The following is a 5,449-nucleotide window of genomic DNA, read 5'->3' as shown; positions in this document are numbered from 1 at the left end:
AGACCGTTTTTTGGGGTATTTTTTGGGCTTGCCATCCCCTTCTGGCCTCTGCTCCGTGTGCTGACCCTTCTGGTGTTTTTTGTACTTTACAGTAGTCCAAATTTGCTCTCCCCCCTCCTCCATCGACTCTCCCTCCTGGGCTTGGTGCTGGAGTTCTCCTGGCACTTGGGGGCTCGAGGTGGTTGAGGTGGTTGGGCTGTCCTCATCCCTGTTTCCCCTTTCTGCTGGGGACTTGGCAGTGGTAGTGGGTGTCTCACCTACCCTGGGGGTGCTGGAAGCCGCCCCTCTTGTTGCCTGTGCATATGTACAGGCTCTTTTTGGGCAGGCCCTGTAAAGGTGGCCTCCCTCCCCACACAGGTTACAGTTCTTGCTGGCTTGACAGTCCCTTGTCTCGTGGCCCTCCGTTTTGCAGTTTTTGCAGACCACTGCATTGCATTGGGCCATCACATGTCCAGGCTTATTACACTTTCTGCAAACTCTGGGCTGCCCCACGTAAATTAAATATCCTCGGTTTCCTCCAATTGCGAACACCGATGGAGGGTGGAGGAGAGTTCCTTCCTTGTCCACCCTCAACTTCACCTTGACCTGCCGCTTGCTCGTCCAAATCCCATGCAGATCCTTCACGTCCACGCTGTTCCCTGCTCCGTCGACGTAGCGAGCAAGGAAGGTGAGGACATCCACTACGGGCACATGTGGGTTAAACATATGGACCGTGATCGTCCTTTCTTTTTGATTTGGGAGGGTGAAGAGTGGCTGCACCTTCAGCAACGACAGCGGAGCTTCATTCCCCTTCTCCTGGAAATCCTTTAACAGTTTTTGCCATCCTGTCGGAAGCACAAATGTAACGTCAAAATAACCGTTACCCGGGAAGTCCTGGAGGCAGTAGATATCCCTGGGCTCGAACTTGCAGGTCTCCAGCAATACCTTCTTTACAAAGGTGTCTCGACTGAAGGGCATCCCCTCACTGAGATCCTTGACACTAATCCTGAGGGTATTGCGGATACCCTGTCCTCTAGTTCCCATTGCAGCTGCCATTGCTACGATTTTTTTTAATCGTAATCTGCAGCTCCTGTCCTTAAAGGACCGCCAGGACTGTTCTAATAAGAACAGATCTTTTTCCCTGTTCTAACAAGAACAGACGCTCTTTATTTAGCTCTTTTACTGACTGATAAGAACAGATACTACACTTGATCTTAGCCAAAAGGCCGAGGCGCGGCTTTAACGGCCGCGGGATTTACCAGCGCCCGCCGGGGGCTTTGACATCGGGAGAAGAATGGAGAGCAGGGGAAAGACAATGACTTTGCCTTCCATCACAGTGAGGAGGAGATTCACTCTAATGGATGTTTGTGTAAATTGTGTTGGTTGTTAATTGTTTCTTTTTGTTGTATGACTGCAGAAACTAAATTTCATTTGAACTTCATTTGAGGTTCAAATAACAATACACTAAATTTTAATTGTAATTTATTTTTCATGTGTCCAATCATAGAACAGTATAGCACAGGAACAGGCCCTTCAGCCCACAATGTCTATACTGAACATGAGGCCAAGACTCTTGTCTACCCGTACATAAGCCAGATCCCTCCATTCCGTACACATCCAAAGTCTCTTAACTGCCACCACTGTTTCTGCCTCCACCACTGTAAGTAAGTGACTCAGCCACACGTTAAGGTACAACACAATTTTATTAAAGCACTCGTAGCAGAGGATCTACAGTACATTACATCTCCAAGCTGCTGCATCTACTCCCTGATGTAGGCGAGTTCTAATATTATAAGCATGTACTAGGCGGGGATACAACTAACAAGCACGATGATTGTCTAGCATGCAATAGCAGATCTACAACCACCATCAATCCCGGCAGCATGTTCCAGGCACTCAATTAAATCAGTTTGCATGCTATCCATCAAATTTGCCTGGATAGCATGCAAAACAATTGTTTTCACTAGATCTTAGGATATATGACAATAACAAGCCAATAGCAATGCCGTCTACGCATGCCAGTGTGAGGCCAAACGCAAATTGGAGGAATATCACCTCATATTTTGCTGGGGAAGCTTATACAGCGATATCAATATTGATTTCTCCAATGTCAAGTAACCTTTGTCAAGTATTCCCTCTTTCTCTGTCCCCACTCTAGTCTTCCTGCTAGTACCACTGTTCATATTCCTTCATTATCAATAGACAATAGGTGCAGGAGTAGGCCATTCGGCCCTTCGAGCCAGCACCGCCATTCAATGTGATCATGGCTGATCATCCCCAATCAGTACCCCGTTCCTGCCTTCTCCCCATATTCCCTGACTCCGCTATCTTTAAGAGCCCTGTCAAGCTCTCTCTTTAAAGTATCCAGAGAACCGGCCTCCACCGCCCTGTGAGGCAGAGAATTCCACAGACTCACAACTCTCTGTGTGAAAGAGTGTTTCCTCATCTCCGTTCTAAATAGCTTACCCCTTATTCTTAAACCATGGCCCCTGGTTCTGGACTCCCCCAACATCGGGAACATGTTTCCTGCCTCTAGCGTGTCCAAACCCTTAATAATCTTATATGTTTCAATAAGATAGCCTCTCATCCTTCTAAACTCCAGAGTGTACAAGCCCAGCCGCTCCATTCTCTCAGCATATGACAGTCCCGCCATCCCGGGAATTAACCTGGTGAACCTACACTGCACTCCCTCAATAGCAAGAATGTCCTTCCTCAAATTAGGAGACCAAAACTGCACACAATACTCCAGGTGTGGTCTCACTGGGGCTCTGTACAACTGCACAAGGAGCTCTTCGCTCCTATACGCAACTCCTCTTGTTATGAAGGCCAACATGCCATTCGCTTTCTTCACTGCCTGCTGTACCTGCATGCTTACTTTCATTGACTGATGAACAAGGACCCCCAGATCCCGTTGTACTTCCCCTTTTCCCAACTTAACACCATTTTGATAATAATCTGCCTTCCTGTTTTTGCTACCAAAGTGGATAACCTCACATTTATCCACATTAAACTGCATCTGCCATGCATCTGCCCACTCACCCAGCCTGTCCAAGTCACCCTGCATTCTCATAGCATCCTCCTCACAGTTCACACTGCCACCCAGCTTTGTGTCATCTGCAAATTTGCTAATATTACTTTGAATCCCTTCATCCAAATCATTGATTTATATTGTAAATAGCTGCGGTCCCAGCACCGAGCCTTGCGGTACCCCACTAGTCACTGCCTGCCATTCTGAAAGGGATCTGTTAATCCCTACTCTTTGTTTCCTGTCTGCCAACCAATCATGTCAGCACCCTACCCCCAATACCATGTGCCCTAATTTTGCCCACTAATCTCCTATGTGGGACCTTATCAAATGCTTTCTGAAAGTCCAGGTACACTACATCCACTGGCTATCCCTTGTCCATTTTACTTGTTACATCCTCAAATAATTCCAGAAGATTAGTCAAGCATGATTTCCCCTTCATATATCCATACTGACTCGGACCGATCCTGTTACTGCTACCCAAATGTGCAGCTATTTCATCTTTTATAATTGACTCCAGCATCTTCCCCACCACCGATGTCAGGCTAACTGGTCTATAATTCCCTGTTTTCTCTCTCTTAAAAAGTGGGATAACATTAGCTACCCTCCAATCCACAGGAACTGATCCTGAATCTATAGAACATTGGAAAATTATCACCAATGCATCCACGATTTCTAGAGCCACTTCCTTAAGTACCCTGGGATGCAGACCATCAGGCCCTGGGGATTTATCAGCCTTCTGTCCGATCAGTCTATCCAACACCATTTTCTGCCTAATGTGGATTTCCTTCAGTTCCTCCGTCACCCCTGATCCTCAGGAAGATTGTTTGTGTCCTCCTTAGTGAAGACGGATCCAAAGTACCTGTTCAACTCATCTGCCACCTCCTTGTTCCCCATAATAAATTCACCCTTTATAGTCTTCCTCCTCCAAGGCCAACAATGGAGCATTGTGGGTTCCTTGACCATCGGTGCCAGCTCCAATTGGTTCTGTACCTCTTCATACCTCTAGTTTCCCTTACCCTGACACTCAGTCAGAAGAAGGGTCTCGACCCATAACGTCACCTATTCCTTCTCTCCAGAGATGCTGCTTGACCCGCTGAGTTACTCCAGCATTTTGTCTACCTTTTGTGTAAACCAGCATCTGCAGTTCCTTCCTATACATTCCTTATACACCTTTTCTTTATTATCATGGAGGCTTCATGGAACTTTGGTCGATGGCGTTAAAAGTTGGTTTGTCTGTAGAAGACATACTGTAGGATCAAAGTGACGAGGTGTTATTCTGACTGGACACCTGTGACCAGAGGTGATCCGCAGAAATCTCGGCAAGGACCTCTGTTGTTTATAATATACTAGACTAAGTGGAACCCGCTGGGTCCCAGTCACACAGGAGGCCTGGTCCTCCCCAACGCAACCCATTCCCCAACACAATATTCCATCACTCACCTGTTCCCGCAACGCAACCTGTTCCCACAAAGCAATGGTCCACCACTCTGGGGAGGGGTGTGGGGGAGGGGGTGTGTGGGGGAGGGGCGGTTGGGGGAAGGGGCGGGTGGGGGAGGGGGCGTGGGGGGGAGGGGGCGTGTGGGGGGCGGAGGGGTGTGTGGGGGAGGGGTGGGTGGGGGAGGAGAGGGGGGGTTGTTACCGAACTGAACTCACTGTGGAATGAATCCATTAACGGAGCCACTCTGCTACTGGATTCTACGTTGTCCCTGCCTTCTCTCTGGAAGCCTCCTCGTCCCCATCAGATGCCGAGTTCCCAGAGCCCTGGTTAAACGCGGGGGCCGCTCGCGGTTAAGTCTGTAAAAGCAGCCCCATCAGAGACTGTGAGCAGCAGCAGGGTTGACTAGAGGAAGGACCATTGCGCCTATTGTAGCGGGTGGCTGCTCGTTTCCTCACACCCCGACCTTTAGCCCGCCCGCCCATCGCCTTATCTCTTCTCCCCTGAAGCAGGTCGGTCGGGCACAGCTGCCAGAAGCTGAAAACTAAATATTGCAGCGGGAAAACTGCAGCTGCGGTTCAGGCAACAGCCAGCGTTTTGCTCTGTCTGGGGGGGAGAGGGCGAGTGGGGGAGAGGAGGGGGAGAGGAGGGGGAGAGGAAGGGGAGGATGCGGGGGATGGGGGAGAGAGGTGAAGTGGGGGAGTTGGAGTGTGCGGGCAGGCGGGAGGACGTGGGAGTCCAGCTGCGGGAGGCGTGGCGCTAGCGTACTTGGAGGCAGGTGGGCCTGGATTGGTCGGTATGTGGGAATTGTGACGTCAGCAGCTGGTGAGTGCCGTTTAGATTTAAAAAATTGAGTTTTGTGATCAGTTGTATTAAAAATCTGGGGAAATAATTGACCAAGGAGAGGATTTCTGAATTCATAAGTTAAATCCCTACCGAAATGGTAAATATCTCCGAGTTTTTGCGTCTTGTTTTCGAGGAGATACGTGTCACATGCAAAATAACAC

At 49.0% G+C, this 5,449-nt stretch overlaps 1 non-coding gene across 1 annotated transcript; it reads right to left on the bottom strand.

Moving 5' to 3' along the window:
- Positions 1 to 1,021: 1,021 nt before the first annotated feature.
- LOC116974765 lies at positions 1,022 to 1,217 on the bottom strand. Its single transcript, XR_004412427.1, has one exon. It is a non-coding gene; the product is annotated as a U2 spliceosomal RNA (small nuclear RNA).
- Between the last annotated feature and the right edge of the window lie 4,232 nt (positions 1,218 to 5,449).

The sequence above is a fragment of the Amblyraja radiata genome, chromosome 6 (genome assembly GCF_010909765.2).
Source record: "Amblyraja radiata isolate CabotCenter1 chromosome 6, sAmbRad1.1.pri, whole genome shotgun sequence".
In the NCBI taxonomy this organism is placed as follows: domain Eukaryota; kingdom Metazoa; phylum Chordata; class Chondrichthyes; order Rajiformes; family Rajidae; genus Amblyraja; species Amblyraja radiata.
The sequence above is the reverse complement of the archived record's forward strand: the minus strand, read 5'-3'. Positions and strand labels throughout refer to the sequence as shown.